At 38.0% G+C, this 20,099-nt stretch overlaps 1 non-coding gene across 1 annotated transcript; it reads right to left on the bottom strand.

Annotated features, from left to right (window-relative positions):
- Positions 1 to 243: 243 nt before the first annotated feature.
- LOC118852523 lies at positions 244 to 351 on the bottom strand. The gene has a single exon (XR_005010595.1). It is a non-coding gene; the product is annotated as a U6 spliceosomal RNA (small nuclear RNA).
- Between the last annotated feature and the right edge of the window lie 19,748 nt (positions 352 to 20,099).

Below are 20,099 nucleotides of genomic sequence, written 5' to 3'. Positions count from 1 at the left end.
CAAAACCAGCCAACACATCAAGTCTGTCTGATAGTATATTTAAAATAGTATTTTTAATGTTTCACACCCATATCCACTGTCTTCTGCAAAGCACAGAATGATATGCATTTTCTCAACAACTCTCCAGGGCTAAGATTTGTCATGATAATTACACATCATTCAATTTCTTTCTTTTTTAAAAGAAGGACATTTATTTGGTCATTTGGTAAAGGAGTAAAGTTGGAAAGACCCTCTTCAGTCTCTAAAAATATGGAATACTTTAGGAATTTGCATGTCATCCATGAGCAGGGGCCATGCTAATCTTCTCTGTATCATTCCAGTTTTAGTATTTGTGCTATCAAAAATGAGCACCATTCAATTTCTTTTATTGTTTTGTTTTTTCAATTATACTTTTGGCATCAGTGTGTAGATTGTCTTCCTGGTTTTGTCTACTTTGTTCTACATAAATTCATATATGTCTTACCAAATTTCTTTGAATTCATCATATTTGTTATTTCTTGCAGTACAGTAATTTTTCATTACATGAGTGTATTTAAATTTGTTTACCTATTTACCAATTTGGTTTTCTTGACAGTCATTGGAATAATTGGAAATGCTCAGTGATGTTTCACAATAGTAGTGGGAATTCTTAGGGAAGACATAAGTTTAATGAATAAATGATGGTATTGTGTAAAGATTCCAGCTTGTTCCACCATTGAAGCTTTTATTTCCCCTAAGGAGTCAGATCATTCTACTTCTTTGGTACATTGAACTGTCTGTTTTTTTCCCTGGTGATAATGTTAGTATTAATCAAATTAAGGATTGATTTGGGAATTTGAAGTTTGTAAATCATTCATTTACTCATTTCTAAGGTACCTAATATATGGGAAACACTATTTTAGATGCTAAGGAAAATTCAAAGATCAGTAAGACATGATCTTTGCCCCAAGGAATTTAAAATCTGTTTCAATACTAAGGTATGTGCACAAATATATCTAGCGTGAACAATTGCAAACGTATAAGAGAAATAGAAAGTTCCAAGATTGGGTACTAACTCTTCACAATTTAATGTTCTGAGGATATCTGCAAAGTCTGTAGGAGAAGGAACTTAAGAAATTAGATGGTAGCTTTGCCTCCTAAACCAAATGCCACTTTCCGTTTATCTTTCTGAGTCAGTAACTGGGCTCCAAAAGCTGAAAATGCCCTTTTCTTAAAATTCCAGTTGTTACCATTCTCTTGTTTGCATTGTGCTCTATCTTTATCAGGTGGTAGAAAGATCTGTCCAAAACTTAGTGGAGTAAAACTAAAGCACAGCCATGCCTTGTCAACACTATTTATGGGCTGACTGTAAAGATGGACCAAAGGAAAAACCAGGAGGATTTGACAGTCTGTGCACGCAAAAGATTCTCATGTTGAGATGGTACATCTCACTTGTCAAACAGAAAACAGAGACAAGGAAATCTATATCTGTGATTATCTGCTTCAGTACACTGTCCATTTCTCCAGACCCCACATTAATCATTTACCTTGACTGGTTTCACAGAATTCCAAGTATAGGATAAACAATATCCTTTTTGTTTTCATTTCTCTTTCATGCTTCATTTATACAATCCTTATTAAATTCAATAAATTTCATTTATTTCAAGAAATAGCAGGACTTATGAATGGCATGTTTTTAAGAATTGTAAGAATATCTTTTTGGACCCATTTCCTGATTAAGCAATGCCATAATTGATGGTTTCCTAAGCCAGCATCAAATAGCCTTGTAAACCATAATTGATCAATATAGTGGGCTAATAGATCAACTTCAACCTATGCCTATTCATAGTTTTTAGTCTTCTTTCTGTGGGAAATATCTGTGTTACCAAGGAGAAATCATTTAATCTCCTTGAGCCTCAGTTTACTTATCAGTGAATAAAGGAGTTAGACTAAATGGCCTCTGAAGTCTCTATCAGATACATTCTTTTATTCTGTGAATTCCAAGTTCCAGTTCTGGATGCTAAAAATATATCCCTCTCATTCATGGGGAAAAATTGAAAACTAGTCCTTAGGATGACTCGGACTGCTGATTCTTCCCAAGTATTTGTTAATTCCATATTTGCTTAGGAAAAAGTGTTCTATATTTGCATTTCTTATGGTTAATTATATTCTGAGTTGAGGAAGAAAGACAACTAGGCTAGGATGAATAAGTCCAGAGGACTATGTGTAAATATGACCCATTTCATTTATTCAATAAGCATTTTTAAAGTATGACTATGGTCTAGGCACTTGCACTTACAGCTAGGGATTCAAAGACTATGTGTACATGTGTGTACACATTCATACATACATACATGCATGCATATAGTATCCCCCAAAGGCTTAGTGCAGTTCTAAGCTTTGATAACTCCAGAAGCATAAATGCTCCAAATTTACAATTTTTTAAACTTTATTTAAGCTTATTTTAAACTTATTTAGTTTTATGAATCTTAATAATAAATTTAAAATTTTGACTTTAGTAAGACAAGACACTTAAGGAGTATTGTGCATTTGTTTCTGGACGACACCTTCTCAAAATAGTGGATTGGCATGGCAAGTCCTCTTGCTTGGCCACCTTGGTCACCTGATCTATCTCCATTAGATTTTTTCTTGAGGGATAATGTAAAAACTGTTATGTACACATCAAAACCTAATTCTTTGGATGATCTTAAGGTTACAATTATAAATGTAATCCTTTCAGACACTAAGCAGAAGCTGATGAAAGCTTTTAGAAAATTCAAGAATCACATATATATATATTATATATGCATATATACACACATATACACGCAAGATGGTAGTTATGTTGAAATTTAATTAAAAACATAGCAATATTTAAAAATTTTAAATATTTACCTTTTATATGTTTTTTATAAGTTTATAGCACCTATGCTTCTGAAGTTATTAACTCTTGAAACTGAACTAGGGCTTTTGGGACACCCTGTGCCCTTGCATGGGTATGTATATGAATGGTCCTTCAAAGCTATTTTTCCTACCTGGTAGCCTTTCCTCAAATAATATATTATGTATATATGTACATATTATAGATGTATGTTGTTCAGAGACAATATGAAATAATAATGATGATGATGGTAATTGTTGGTACTTATATACCACTTTAAGGTTTGCAAAGTGCTTTGTATATATTTCCTTTTATTCTCAGAATAACCCTGGGAGGTAAATGTTATCCCTATTTTACAGATGAGGAAATGGAGATAAACAGAAGTTAAGTGACTTGCCCAAGGTAACAAAGCTAGTAAGCATCTGAGATCATATTTGAACTCAGGTTTTACTAACTCCAGTTCTAGCACTCTGTATACTATACTAGCTAGCTGCCTCAATATTTTAAAGTCTTAAATAATTAACCTTTTATAAACATATGTACATGCGTATACATATTATCTTTGAATTTCTGGTTCTAAATATATATATATATATATGTGTGTGTGTGTGTGTGTGTGTGTGTGTGTGTGTGTGTGTGTGTGTGTCTATAAGTTAGATAAAATATAATAGTACTTACCTTCAAGGAAATTATGTGCTTACATTCTATTACATTTATAAGTTGGGCTCTGCCTGTAATAATAGGTGACATTTTAACAAAGTACTTTACATTCAGGAATTTATTTAATCCTCACAATGACCCCATGAGGTCAGTGCCCTCAACCTTAGCAGTAGTAGTAGGTCAAATTTATATAGAACTCTTTAGCTTAACAAAGCAATTTTCTCATTAAACTGTGAGATCAGTGATGTAAATATCTTCATCTCCTTTGTAGATGAAGAAACTAAGTTAAATAATTCGCTTTGTGTGACAGAGCTGTTAAGTTGTAGATAGGAATTTGAACCCAGGTCTTCTAATGCCATAATGCTCTTTCCCCTCCATCATAGCTTCCTGTATATTCTTATGTATTCATCTTATCTCATTTAGTGAACTTCATCCTCTTAGATCACTAAATGTTCCCCACTGAACTCAGATTTTCCCTACAGCTATTCTCAATTTACTATTTCCTCTATTACCAGTCCTATTAATTTCTGTTACCAAGGAGTGAATGATACTGTGATTTATTCCTGATTTATTACTCAGAGCTATTACAAACCAGTTTGAGTTCACTGCCTTCATTTTAATACATTATCCTGGAGACAACACAAGACAAACCAATCATTTATGACGTTATTCACTTGGAGGATTTCCCTGAGGTATTTAGTATTGTCCATAGTTATTAACTATTCAAGCAATAGAGTGACCCAGTTTAGCTAATGAAGTCATAAGCAGCTCTCTCTGATTTACAAAACACAAGTCAGTGATTTGTCTAAGGACACAAGCTAGAGATCTGGAAAATGAAGACAAGTGTCAGGCTAAGTTTTTCCCTTCTAATTTACAGGCAGCCAACCTGAACAGGGGAATACTTCATGTTAAGTCAGTGAAAACTGGAGAGGGAACACATAGGGGTGAAGATCTACCAACAGTCTGGAACATCTGTAGTTAACTAGGGAAGCCCTAAGGATTGTCTGAGGCTTTGAAAGGTTAAGTGATTTGCCCAAGATGGCACAGCTAGTAAAAATCTTCAAGGAGATTTGAATCCTAGTTTTCTATCCACTATATAATACCTCCCTAAATAATCATTAAGAATTTGACTTGTATTGTTTCAAAGAAGTGCCTTATTTCTACCTCTGTAGTTAACTTTACAATCACATCTTAGCAGAATTTCTGGAGGACTACCATTAACAAAAAATTACATTTAAATTGACTCTAGATAGTTTCTTATTTGATACAACAATCTTGTGAGGTAGGTAGCATGAGTTTTAGTCTGCTCATTTTATAGATCAAGAAACTGAAGATGAGGAGATCAAGTGACTTGTCCAAGGTAATACAACTGGTATAGAGTAGAATCGGGACTTGAGCCCATTATCTTTTTAATTTCGACCGAAACCAAATTGTTTCCACTGTACTCTACCTTCTACACCAAACACACTATCTACTTCATTCGGCTTCTACTCCTTTTTTTAACTGAAATTAAAAATATTTCTGTTTTCATATAAGGCAGTTATACCTCTTCTGGATGGATCAGTCTAGAACAGGGGTGAGGAACCTGTGGCATCGAGGCCACAGGCAGCCCTCTAGGTCCTCAAGAGCCGCCCTTTGATGGAATCCAAACCTCACAGAACAAATCCCTTAATAAAAAGATTTGTTCTGTGAGGTTTGGATTCCATCAAAGGGAAGCACTTGAGGACCTAGAGGGCTGTATATGGCCTCGAGGCTGCAGGTATCTCCCTCCTTTCATCTACTGCCCTTCCCTCCTTCCCCAAGACTGAACATCTGAGCTTCAATCTCTTACCTCTAGCCTGGTTAATTCTCTACATGTCTTGAACATTCAGTTTCATTTCTGGCTTCCTTCTTTGATGGATGTGATTCTAACTTTACCTATCATGGTCTCAGTGACATTTAACCTCTCACAGATTTGACACATGGCTTGGTGAAACATACCACTCCTTCATTCCCTGGCACACAGTACAGCTGTCTGCCTGTCACTCTAATCCCTTGTATCTCCTTGGGTTACATTTCCTTTGTTCATGTCAACACCCATCCCTTTGCTTAAGCATTTTGTCAATCAGAAAATGGTCAGAGGCTGCTTTTTTCGAATAAGGATAATATGACATAGTCTTTGTAGTTTCCTAACATTTACCCCTTTATTAATGTGGTTCCCTTGTTACCTCATTTACCATTCTTATAATCTTGACAGTTCCCTAAAAGAAAGCAGTTTTTCTTCCCCCCCACCCCCACCCCTGCATTTATTATCGCTTTTCACCACTGTTGTCAGCTCAAATTAGGACACAAGGGTATCTGGGATAAACATGTCCTGTGCTGAGATGTGTTTTTACTGAATTTCATCTTCTAAAATAAATAGCATCCACTTAGTAAAAGGGAATACTTTCATTTGACCACAATTTTTTTTAAAGAAAAGATTAATTTTGGATGATGAGAACGTGTGTGCAGACAGTCTATTAAATGTACTTATAGTTATTACTTTGGTTATTTTGATTAAAAAAGAAGAAAAAGACAGATTTTTGAGCTGGCTAAGATTGTTCAACTTGGAAGGTGGGGTTGGGTGAGGGGTGCTCTAAGTATTGCTAGATATTCACAAGAGTTAGAGGGAAAGGGACATAGACAAGCAAGAGATACTTTCCCTCAGTCTCCAGTATAGGTTATTGCTCATAATTTAAAGAAACTAGCTCCTCTCATTTTTATTTCACACAGGATGAAAGTGGAGCCTAGAAAACAGGCTATATAGCAAAGGAGGACATTTTTAAAGTTACCTGACATATTCATCCACTCACATAGACCATTATGGATTATAGTCTGAAGTTACCTAGGTTAGCTCAGTTGGTTGGATACTACTGAGGCTTCAGGTGTGTGTCCAGTCCTTTCACAGATGGGAACCTTCTACTATTGATCTATGGCCACACACTCTATGTGTAAGGTTAAGAAATCACTTTCTAAATACATGTCTTGTCATAAGGCACTGAGATGAAAGAATGGCTGTTTTGGTGCACTCCATCAATATTACTGAGAGGAAAAGAAATCAAAAAAGGAATCCAAGGATAACACACTGATGATTTAATTTATGTTTGATTTAGTGTTGATTTAGTGATTGTATCACTGGCCTCCAGTTAAAAATGCTTTGAAATCGGAAGGTAGTCCAGTTGTGGTAGGGATTGCCTGTAATCCCTGCTATCCGAGAGGTTGAGGCTGGTAGATCTCTTAATCTTAGGAATTCTGGGCTGCAGTGGGCTAGGCCAGTATGGCGTCCAAACTTAGGATTTTTCATTAATATCGTGAACTTTTGGGAGGCCAGGGCCACCAGGTTGCCCAAGAAGGAGTGAATTGACCTTAACTGGAAATGAAGGAAGTCAAATTTCCTAAGCTGTTCAAAGTGGGAGCAGGCTACTGAGGGGCTCCTTCACTCATAGTTTGGGTGAGATAGGGAGAAAGAATGTTAAAAAAAAACCAGAAGATAGTTTACTGGTCTATTAAAAAAATTCCCCGAGGGAAGCAACAACTCCCTGTACCTTTAAGCCTGGTTGGTTTTTAACAAATTTCCTAATTCCTTCCTCTCCTGGCAACAGTGAAAATGGAAAATAAATCAATAATTATCATCATCAGTGTGTTGCCTCTATCCTTTTGAAGATTGTATTTGTTTATTGAGAATCCATATTTTGCATTTTAAAAATATCAATAGCTTTTACATCCACATTGACATAATTTCCAAATATATCCTTAATTCCCATACCCAGCTAGTGAAAACCTCATGTTAAAAAAAAGAAAAAGAGACTTTTTTGTTGTCATTGTCGTTCAGCACAATTAATCACATGAACTATCTGATTGTTGTGTGTGATGTTCTACACTTCCTATTTTATATCATAAGGCATGTAGGTGCCATAGTGGGTGAGAGCCCTGGACTTGGACTTGGGAAGACCTGAATTCAAATCCTGCCTCAAATGCTTAACCCAGGGAATCCGGAAAATTTACTTAGCTTCCCCTCAGTCTCAGTTTACCCATAGGTAAATTGGGGGTAATGATAACATCTACCTAATTTTAGGATTAGAGGATCATGGGACTCTCTAGAAACCCTAGCAGCCAGGGGAACCATGGTAATAGTGCAACCTGTGCTTGGCACATAGGAAGTGCTTACTTAATGTTTATTAATTGATTATGAGCTCCTTGAGGGCAGTATTGATTTTTGCCTGACCAGCACTTAGCAAAGTGCCAGGCACACTGTAGATGCTTAATAAATGTTTATTGACTGACTGACTGACTGCCTAGTTAGGGTCTCAGCCAAGTATGGTGGAAAGAGAACTGGATTCAGAGATATGGGCTCATGGCCAAGCTCTGCCTTTTATTAGCTGAATGACCATAAACAAGTCACTTCATGTCTCCTGGGTCTCAGTTTCCTTAAAAGTATAATGAGAATAACTATGTCACCCAAAGGATTGTTTCAAGGAAAGATGAAAGTACTATGACTATGTGAGTTATTCATACAAGTGTTCTAAAGTATTCTCTGAAGCCACCATATTCATAATTTTTATGTCCTTCAGAAGTCTGATCAAAGCAGCAAACAATAGTGACTTCAAAAGACCAATGATGAAATCCATCTCTCACCTCTTGACAGAGAGGTAATAGACTAGAAATGCAGAATGAGATATATATTCTCAGACCTGGCCAAGGTGCTGATTTGTTTTGCTGGGCTAGATATATTTGTTATAAGGGAGGGTTTCTACTTGGGTAGGGGTGGTCAGTTAATGGGTAGTGATGGATATACAAAAAAAGAACATTAATAATTTCACATAGAAAACATTATTTTAACGTGAAGAAGGAAAGAAAAAAAAAGGCAGACAGGAACATGAACAAATGAAGGTGTTTTGTTACTTCCTTGTTAAAAGATACACATTTTATAGAACAGAAATTCATTTTTATCCTTCTCTCTCTGTTGAAATGTATATTTGTTGATCATTATGTTCACACACAAAAGGAAAATTAATTTAAAAAGAAAGGTGTTATTAAATGTTTTATCAGCATGTAAAGAGGAAGCGTGGCATAGTAGAGAGAGGGCTGGTCTTAGATTCATGCTGTGTTACCAGAGAAAAATAAGTTGACTACTCAATGCTGCAGTCCAGATTATAGATGAGTTTCCTATCTGCATATTTTGAGGGAGATTCCACACAAGAAGTTCCCTACAACCTGAAAATCTCAGATCAGGATCCCCCAAAATTCATTTTTTGTGGAGCTAGTTTGTAGATTACTCATGCTTTTTTCATTCTCTTCTCTGTCAAAAATCTTTTAATAGCTTTACTACTCATAAACATATCTACTAGTAGGGAAGGATGATGAAATACATATCAGCCTATTTCTTATGTAGCAAGGTTATCTCTTACATGTAGCAGGGAGGCATTGTTATATGATGTGAAAGGATGCAGAATAGACTGTTCTAACCTCTTCTCCCCCCACCCTCTTCCAAGAGAGATTTTAATTCCTTCCAAGAGGGGAAGAAGGGGGTTGGAGCCAGAAGCTTGAGCATCCCACTCTTCTCAGAGAGATGGGATACTAGGCTAGGATTCTATCTATCTGCTTCTGAAAATATTATTAGTCAAGGGGAAGTGATTTTCAGATTCAAGCAAAACTTCTGATCACTGGGACTTGAAGGAAGCCAGGGAAGCCAGGAGATAGAGATAAGCAGGGAGAGCAATTCAGGCATGTAGGCAGCCAAAGAAAATGCTCAGAGTTGGGAGATGAAATGATGTAGTAGATTTATTGACTTGCAGTCCCAAAGACTTGGGTTCAAATGCTATTGTGACCTCTTAGTGACCTCATTTGAGGTTTTCTTGACAAAGATATTGGAGTGGTTTGCCATTTCTTTTTTTCCAAGCTGATTTTACAGATGAGAAAACTAAGACAAATAGGGTTAAGTGACTTGCCAAGGATCACACAGCTAGTAAGTGTCTGAAGCCAGATTTGAACTCAGGTGTTTCTGACTCCAGGACAGCTAGGTGGCACAGTGGATAGACCATTGGGATTGGAATCAGAAAGACTCATGTTCATGAGTTCAATATAGTGCTGGGCCTAGAGTCAGGAAGACCTGAGTTCAAATCTGGTCTCAGACACTTACTAGCTGAGCAAATCACTTAACCCTGTTTGCCTCAGTTTCCTCATCTGTAAAATGAGCTGGAGAAGGAAGTGGCAAACCACTCCAATATCTTTTGCCAAGAAAACCCCCAATGGGGTCACAAATTGTTAAGCATGACCAAAAAACAACTGAACAAGAACAAAGAACTTCCTAACTCCAGGCTGGGCATTCTATTCATTTTAACACCTAGTTGCCCAAATGCTGGGATACATTATTTCTGTGAGCCTGGGCAAGGCTTTTCCTTCTGTGTGCCCCAGGTGTGCCCCACTAATCTGATAAGTCAAGATAAGGGACTGAGGATGTCACCACCTCTTCCCACATCCAGGCTGTCCTTTCACTAAAAAACAAAAACAAAAAACCCCATACAATCCCTCTTCAAATTTGGCTATTTCACTATTTTCACCACTAAATACAGCTTGCAAAGTTCTGTATTCAGCAAGACAATAGTATCAGCTAGTGTGGGAAATTCATTTTTCCTTCTTCTACACACCTGAGTTATCTAAAAAGAAACCAGCACTAGCCTACTACACTGTGGTGTAGGCAAAAGAAATATAGCAGATTCCAGTTCTTCAGCTAATGATATTTTATACACACTCACTCATACACACTCATTTACTCATTGAATGATTGAAAAATCTTGTCTTGATAAAGACAAACCTGAACAAACTGAAAAAACACATCACCCACGAAGTACATTCTCTGAAAACAGTTAAGCCAAATAGCATTAGAGAATGGCTGCGATGGATAATATGTGCAACTTTACATTTTGACTGTTAGTTATAAAGGGGTGTGAAAGTTGTCAATCGTGTTTGATCTGAGTTTTATCCTGGTGTAAATTTCTCTTGACTTCCATAGTAATAGCCATTGGATATATTGTCCTTTTGGTTCTGCTTTCCTTATTCTGCATTACTTACATTCAAGTCTTCCCATATTTCCTTGATTTTTCCAAATCTGTGGCTCCTTAAAGAACAATGCTATTCATCTTCTACAATTCAGCCATTATCCTATTGACAATGGAGCTTGTTTTCACCTTTTAATATTATAAATACTCAGGTCTCAAGGGCATATAATTTCATAGGCATGGGAAGTCCCAGTGTGGGAGTTGTTGCCATTGCAAGAACCATGGTCCTAGAGAACTTCCTGAGGCAGAGAGAAGTTAAGAATCTTGCCCATGGTAAACAAAGTGTTCCTGATTCCAAGTCCAGCCCATTCTACCCAATGTCATATTGTTATGCACCAATGCAAAGAGGGCTGTCATAAATACACATGTCCAAATAGGTTAGTGGTGCTGGAGTGAAAAGAGGATTGGATTAAGAGTCTAGAAGATCTAGCTTCAAATTTTATCTCAGATCTTTACTATGTGACCCTGGTTAAGTTACTTCCTAGTTGTGCCTCAGTTTTATCATTGTAAAATAAAAGAATTGGAGTTGATGACTTCTAAAGACACTTCTTGTTGTCAATAATCTTCTTGGTGGATAGACTAAACAGTGGGATTGCTAGGATAAAGGGCATATTAAAAAATTCTTGCCTTATCCCAAATTATTTGTAAAAAATGGCTTGACCAATTCATAGCTCTGCCAGGAGTGAAGTAGTACATCTTTTCCCATTGCCCATTCAATACTATTTGATCATTAACCAGTTTTGCCAATTGGTGAGGTAACATGGTACCTCAGAAATGTTTTAATTTGTATGTGGGCAGTTGTCATCTATTTTATTTAGACAGTTGGTGACAGCTTCCATTACTTCTTTTGAAAATCTTGTCCTCTGACCTCTGATTCATTTGGGAATGATGAGATTACAGATTTAAGTCCAGTTCCCTATAGTTTATATGCTAGTCTTTTATCAGAGATATTTAATTTTAAATGTTTTTCTCCAGTCTCCACATAACCTATTAAAATCAGTTTGTTTCTATGCTCATTGAATAATTCTCCTACCCCATGTTATGTATAGGGATTTTTGGGGGTTTTGTTATAACTTTGAAGGTTTCAAATGAGCCAGAGGAGGACTTACAGCATGTACATCATTTGTACAGCATAGAAAACACCAAGGTCATCCACAGCAGCCTGGGCCATCACCAGTTTCCTTGACTTTTGTCCTGCCACTGGACTTCAGTGACTCAGGAAGAGAGAATGAGGCTGATGACTTTGTGTAACTCTGGATCACTTAAGTCCCATTCATGCACAAGTCAAGACTTCACTTGTGATGTCTTTGGTCCCCTTCGAAAATGAAGGTTGCACAATAACAACAATATAAATTATTAATGGACAATAATTATGCAGGCTGAGGAGGTTTATGGATGTGTTGTGAGCTGCATGGAGGGAATCATATCTGACAAAATCACAGTATGAGGAGCTGAGTAGATTCTAAAAATATGTGGGTGTTGCTACTAATGACATACTCACCATAGGTTGAACGTGGATTCTAGACACATAGCTACACAAGCCATAGAGAAGCCTTGGGAGAGCTGGAAGCATTTACATATGGGTCTAGTGACTACTTATACATCTATTTTCAAAGTACTAGCTTAGTTTAGTATGTAAAGGATTATTCTGAAAGGATAGCCCTTGAAATACATAACCCATAAGAAATCAGAAGGGGCTTTTACCCATATTTATGAAGAAAGCACATACACCTGTAAAATCCAGCATGATTCAATGTCTTTTCATACTTTATATGTAAAGTATATGCTATCCAGCCCTTGCATGTTTTCAGGGACTGTTTTTCATTTTGTCTCAGTGTCCTCAGGAGGTGCTAAAGTATCTTGCACCTAGTAGGCTCTTAAGAAATGTCTGTTGAATTTAATTGGATTGAATGAGGGTGAGAGAGCTAGAGAATGCTTAGCCCCACACTTATTTTATGCTTAAATGGTTAAGACAGAATGACAAATCACCCTGTAACAGGCAAAGTGCTACAGTTAGCACACTCCCTAATCCCTCTGTGCTTTGGACAATTTGCATGTATTAAATGACCCATATAATTTCCTATAATTAGGGTGTTACCACATAGTTAAGGAGATTTGTGAAGTAACATATGGGCTACTTAATGTCATTGTGGTAAGATGCACCTTAGATAATAGAAGAGGCCATCCTAAAGGATAGGGAGAAGAGGGCTGAGCCTAATTTCTGGTGGTAAATGGAATTCAGCACATCTTTATTCGGATAGGTTTAAGCTCTCCTGCTTCCCATGGCTTTTGTATTTCAGCATTTGTGTTCATCTGGCATGAAAGCAGAAACTAAAGAGAATGAGTCTCTAAAGACACATTTAATCATGCAGATCCCAGGGAAAAGTTAATCCTACAATATTATTCAAAGGGAGAGAAGACTCTTCTTTTGACTGCCTTTGGAAAGAACTCAAGCCTAAAGTGCTGGGACTTGACTCTGTTGCATTTCCACATAATCATGGGTATAGTAAAATAATTTTAGATTTTAAAATAGAAATTAGTCATTTGAGCACCTCAGAAAATAACTTATACACTGATCTACACAATGAATATATACTCTCCACATGTGATAAACAGATTTTATATGCTTCTCTCTCCTTCCTTTGCAGAGAAAGGAGACCATTGGGGAAGATATTATATATAGTGTGAGATTCAGTGATATGGATAATTTTACTGAACAGTTATTTTTCTCCCCTTCCTGTTTCTTTCTTTACTCTTTGTTACAAGAGATATCTTTCTCAGTAGAGAAATATAACCAAATATGACTGCCACTTACCTGCTTTGTAATATATATGGTATTAAGAAACTCATTAAATCAGATAGTTCTGAGAGGCAGGCCACCTTTAGAAATCTGTTGTAGTTACTTGATAAGAAACTATTACTCCACTGTAGCAAAACGTCTTACAAGAATTAACTATTTTATAAAGGCAGAAAAATTCATCTTTATGATTTATGCTGTAACCAAATGCCATCAGAACAGATTGTGCCTTATATTTTAAATTAAGGGACATATTCAATCCTGGGGGGTGTTTCTGTGCATTAAAGTGGTTAAAATTGCTATACGCAATTTGATAGACTTTTTCATAAAGAACACAGGTGTTCTAAAGAAAAAGGCTTGATAAATAACAGCTCTATAATCCTAATTAAAATATTTTCTATCACTAACAATCTAGGTGTGGAATTTTAAAAAGCTAAAGAATTTATTTTTTAATATCTTAATGAATAATGAGTTTCTTCTAAGTAAATGCTTTCCCCTCTCTCTCTCCTTCCTCCCTCCCTTCCTTCCCTCCTTTCTTCTCTCCTTCCCTCTTTCCTTCTGTTTTCTTTACCTTTTAAAACAGAATGGATAGTGGAAATGTCCTAGAGGCAATCAAGGAACAGCAGAGCTGACTTAGCCCATTAAAAATATTCATACTGCAGCTGGGTCCAAAGCACTGCTAGGCAACACTAATATTCCTTCCTCATTGACCCTCTAGCTTTCTGACCATACCAGCTGTCTCTGATTTTCTGTTTTAAAGTCCCTTCCCCCTTCCTGACCATTTCCTAACAGCTGGTGACCCATGACCTACTTCACATAGAAGACTGAGGACAACCAGGCAAGAGCTTCTGGAAACAATCCCTTTTCTTCCTGCACTACCTCCATGTGAATCATTGTTAGGTATTATTGGAATATTTCTGAATTAATTCTCCATTATTTTTTATTTGCCCCCAGCTTTGATGATGTATCAACAATCCAGCTAGCAGCTTCTGTGGGTGTGTAAGATCCACCGACAACCAGGACCCAGAAAGTTGCCAACACAGGTCCTTTTGATCTGCTTTACTTAAGGAAAGCAATGTTAAGGGGTTAACAATCTTACTTTAATCTGGCATACAAATATCATTTGTTTAGTGCAGGGGGAAAAACCAGCATCCTGAATTACAGAATAAATACAATTCAACATCTGGGTTACAGCCCGGGAGCTCATCATAATGGGTGGCCAAGAGTCACACGCCACTCCTGCTGTGGCTCAGAGCTCCGAGTGAGAATGCTAACTTTTGCGCTTATATATCCTGTTCAGGGCCTGGAGGGCCCTGACCTCACCCAGGCTGGGCATGGAGAAGTTCCCCACCCCCAATATCACATCAGATACAAATCAATGGCTCCCAATTGTCTCAGTGCTGAGAAATACAAAAACACCCCACTTTATCTGCCCCATTGAAACAAAGGCCAGAATCATTAAAGGTCAACAGCAAAAAGTCCCACCTTAATTACTATTACAGATGAACAGGATAATCTAAAAATAAGTCCAGCAGAGAATGGGTCCTCGTTGTCCCATCCTCACATCACACATAGGTGAAGAAACTGGTGCTCAGAAAGTTGAAGTGAGGGGGGACTGTGTGGCACAATAGAAAACTAGTTGGCTTTGGAGTTAGAGATCTTGGGTTCAAATCATGCCTCTTGTGTGGTATGGATTTACGAATCAAAGAATTAAAACAGAGGTGTCTCAAGGTGAAAGTAGAAAGGAAAATTTATTACGATCCTGCGGGAAAGGGCAACCCTAGGCACCTCTCCGTGTTAGAGCATGCACCAGACACAGAGAATTGGGGTGTTTATATAGGTACCTAACTGCAATTCCCCCTCCCAACCTCCTTCCTCTCGGCTTGAAGACATAAGCTTTGAGGGTACAATCTGTACGTGATAAATCTACCCAGTGACAATGGCAAAGAACAAATAGTATGGTTATTTTTGACAAGCAGGTGATGGACATGACCTTCCCACCATTCTTATCCCATTCTCCCATCAATCTGAAGTGATAAATCTATCTTAATGACAATGACAATGAACAAATGGTTTGGTTATCTGTGACAGGCAGAAGCCAATTGTTGGTTACCTCATCTTCACATCTGTAGCAAACTAGCCTTTCCCATCACCCTTACATCTGTGACAGATATCCCCAGTACCCTTACACCTTGTCTCCCATCATTCTTATACCTAACTGGTCTTGCACGTCTACATTGCACCTGGCTTTCTGGCTTTTCATCCATTCTTCTTCTGAGCCAAGGGTCCCTTATCCTGGGGTCAATACACAGGAGGTGAGCATCCTGTGTCCTATCCTTACTCTCAGAGGATTTTATGGTTGCTGACTTATACACCTCAACCCTTCTTTCTTTCAGACCTCTTGCCATTAGGTAAATACATAGGATGTGAGCATCCTGTGTCCTATTCTTAACCTCGGGGGCCTTACAGTCACTAACTTGTCTTCCCACAGTCACTATCCTGTACAAGCAGAAAAACTTAAGTAGAAAGCTGAAGTTTAGATTTCATGAGAGGACTTACCATCTTACTTATTCCTATTTATTTAATTTGTCCTCTTTTATGAGAAGTCTTCACTTGTTCCACACACTCTGACACATGTTACCTCCTTGGCCTTCAGCAGAATTGCTCAAGTTTATCTCCCTGGGTTTTGGTTTCTTCATCTGTACAATGAGAAAGTTGAACCCAATGGCTGCTGAGGTCCTTTCAAGCTCTAGATCTAGGATCCCACGACCATTCACTTGTTTGTACAGAGATATGTGTCTAGTGGTATCAAAACCGAAACTCTACATCGGCTGTACCTTGCCCTTCCAGTATCCAGAGTACAAATGGAAAGATTAGAAAGCTGAACTGGAATGGACAACTCTTTGCAGATTACTAGATAAGTATGGAAGAAGACAAATATTTATTAAGCATGTACTACATTCCAGGTTCAGTGCTAAGCACTTTACCAATATTATCTCATTTGATTCTCACAATAACCCTGGCAGGTAGATGCAATTATCATCATTTGAGGAAACTGAAGCAAACAAAGGTTTAAGTGATTTGCCCAAGGTCACACAGCTAGTAAGTGTCTGAGATTGGATTTGAAATCAAATCTTCCTGATTCTGTCCACTGTGACACTTAGCTACGTAAGGAAGAGAAGATGAATATAATTTAAAAAAAAAATAATTGTCAAGGACTAACATTTTAAAGAACCCTCCTACTCTGATTGAGGCAACCATGGGTCTTGAGTCCCATCTCAATTAATACCCCATGAAGTCATACCAAAATGGAAATGACATTAATATAATTTGGCAATGTCTGGCACCTTTTTTCCTGAAATTATTAGAAAAGAGGAAAGATAAATCTTTGCTAATCTAGAGCTAGAAGACTAATGAGGTTCTGAACAGCCAAACTCAGAGGCCATCAAGTCCAATCATTGTACAGATGAAGAAACCAAATTCCAGAGAGCTTAAGGCACTTGCCCAAGGCCACATAGATAGCACTTGTCAGGAGCAGAACCTGAATCCAAGTCCTGTGACTCTTGGTACTGCATGGCCTCCCTGCATATTATCATTCTGAGCATTAGTTTACTTGTCTGTTTGTAACAGAAGGATTGGCCAAGATGGTCCCAGGCCTAGAAATGTGCAGATGTTTGGTGAGCTCGCTTCCAGAAATTCATAATAGCGTTGCTCTCTACTTTGCGGCATTTAGGGGTGGGGGTGGGGTCCTCTGTGACTATTTCTTGTTCACTTATTGTGTAGTGAGTAAATGATTTTTGATCTACTATTTGACCAAGAGCTGCACCTGAATGCAAAAGACTTTTATGGAGCCAAATCAACATCCTTTCCTCCCTGGATGCATTAGAATGACTTTCTGAGTAACTGAATTGTCTGGTTTTGTCCCTTCACTATTCAGATGGCTTCTAATTTTTCAAAATAATCTTTATCCTGATAAGATGTCAGGCTGTCTGACAATCAACACACATTTATTAATTCCAGGTACATTGTAAGATAATTAGATGAAGAAAAAGCAAAAACACAAACCCAGCCCTTAGAGAGCTCATATTGTGATGGAAGAAACAACATACAAATAAATTTCTACATGCAAGATATATACAGTGTAAATGGGATATCATCTTGGAGGGATGGGAATGATGGGGTATGGGATCTAGACCCCCAAAAAGAAAAGACTCTCAGTCCTTGAACTTTCAACTCAGCTCCTGAACTCAGACCCAGGTGTTCACCTGAGGCATCTGACTCATCCTTGTATAATCCTTTCAACTGTCCTTTCCTTGTGGCCCAGACCCAGCCCAGCCCTTCATTCTCTGTTACTTCCAACCCAGTCCCTGAATTTTCCCAATGCCCAAGGCATCTGCCTACCCCCAACCCACCTTAATTACTTAATTAGCTTACTTGACACTCCTTAATCCCATCGAGACCGACAATTCTCTGTTACCTCTGGATCACCCCAGGCTTCTTGCCACACCTAGATCCCATCCAAGTCTTCCCACAGTCTTTTCCCCATAAAGGTATCAGTCTTGTCCCTATCAAATGCACAGACTCAGTAGGAGTCTGGGCAGCTTGTATTGGCATCACAAATAAACTCTCTACTTTGACTGGAAGGCTTGAGTGGTTGAATTCTTTCAAGGCAGACCCACATCCTGCACACTTGCATTTCAGTGTTGCCAGTACCCCTAGACCAAAACAGTATTACCTGGAGGTGGTGGGAGGGAGAAAGAGATGGAGGCAGAAATGGGGGAAAGGACTCTTGTAGAATGAGGAATTTGTATAAGAGAAACAAGAAGGAGGAGGTGAGGAAGAAAGGAGAGCATTCCAGGGATAAAGAAGAACCAGTGAAGTCATTCTTGATATTCAGTTGAGGCCAGAGGAATTCCTAGGGACAATGCTTTTTTATAGACCGTCCATCCCTCTGCCTCAGTTGGCCATGCATTATTCACAAAAACAGCCATCTTGTGCAAGAAGATGGCTCTGCCTTCTGGAGCTAAAAAGACCTGAAACATACACACACACACACACACACACACACACACACACACACATATGGATATATCTGTATCTATGTATGTATATACATATGTATGTATGTATGTATGTCTGTATGTATGTCTGTATGTATGTATCTATTCGAATCAGCTTATAAATTCCCCCTTCACCATCACCAAAGCTAAATGGATAGGACAGCCATCTCTCCTTCACACCAATCTCTCTAGAAGTCTTATGTGTTCATTTTTTCCTTTTTTTTTTATTTAATATTTTTAGTTATCAGCATGGATTTTTACAAGAGTTTGAATTACAAATTTTCTCCCCATTTCTACCCTCCCCCCAATCCAAGATGGCATATATTCTGATTGCCCCATTCCCCTGTCAGCCCTTCCTTCTGTAACCCCACTCCCCCCCATCCCCTTTTCCCTTACTTTCTTGTAGGGCAAGATAGCTTTCTATGCCCCATTGCCTGTATATCTTATTATGTAGTTGCATGCAACAACTTTTTTTTTGAACATCTGTTTTTAAAACTTTGAGTTGCAAATTCCCTCCCCTCTTCCCTCCCCACCCACCCTCCCTAAGAAGGCAAGCAATTCAACATAGGCCACATGTGTATCATTATGTAAAACCCTTCCACTATACTCATGCAGTGAAAGACTAACTATACTTTGCTCCTTCCTATCCTAGCCCTCTTTATTCAATTTTCTCCCTTGACCCTGTCCCTTTTCAAAAGTGTTTGCTTTTCATTACCTCCTCCCCATATCTGCCCTCCCTTCTATTGTCCCCTCTTTTTGATCTCCTTCCTCCTTCTTTCCTGTGGTGTAAGATACCCAGTTGTGTGTGTATGTTATTCCCTCCTCAGGTCAAATCCAATGAGAGCAAGATTCACTCATTCCCCCTCACCTGCCCCCTCTTCCCTTCCTACAGAACTGCTTTTTCTTGCCACTTTTATGTGAGATAATTTACCCCATTCTATCTCTCCCTTTCTCCCTCTCTCAGTATATTCCTCTCTCATCCCTTAATTTGATTTTTTTTAGATATCATCCTTTCGTATTCAACTCACCCTGTGCCTGTTATAAATATATATGTATATATATGTATGTATGTATGTATGCATGCATGCATGTATGTATGTATGTATGTATATTCCCCTCAGCTACCCTAATACTGAGGTCTCATGAATTATACACATCATCTTTCCATGTAGAAATGTTGACAAAACAGTTCAACTTTAGTAAGTCCCTTATGATTTCTCTTTTTTGTTTACCTTTTCATGTTTCTCTTGATTCTTGTGTTTGAAAGTCAAATTTTCTATTCAGCTCTGGTCTTTTCACTGAGAAAGCTTGAAAGTCCTCTATTTTATTGAAAATCCATATTTTGCCTTGGAGCATGATACTCAGTTTTGCTGGGTAGGTGATTCTTGTTTTTAATCCTAGCTCTACTGACCTCCAGAATATCATATTCCAAGCCCTTCAATCCCTTAATGTAGAAGCTGATAGATCTTGTGTTATTCTGATTATGTTTCCACAATACTCAAATTGTTTCTTTCTGGCTGCTTGCAGTATTTTCTCCTTGATCTGGGAGCTCTGGAATTTAGAAACAATTTTCCTAGGAGTTTTCTTTTTGGGATCTTCATCAGGAGGAGGTTGGTGGATTTTTTCAATTTCTATTTTACCCTCTGGCTCTAGAATATCAGGGCAGT

The sequence above is a fragment of the Trichosurus vulpecula genome, chromosome 5 (assembly GCF_011100635.1).
Source record: "Trichosurus vulpecula isolate mTriVul1 chromosome 5, mTriVul1.pri, whole genome shotgun sequence".
Classification (NCBI taxonomy): Eukaryota; Metazoa; Chordata; class Mammalia; order Diprotodontia; family Phalangeridae; genus Trichosurus; species Trichosurus vulpecula.
Note: the sequence above shows the minus strand (reverse complement) of the source record. Positions and strands in the feature narration are given on the sequence as shown.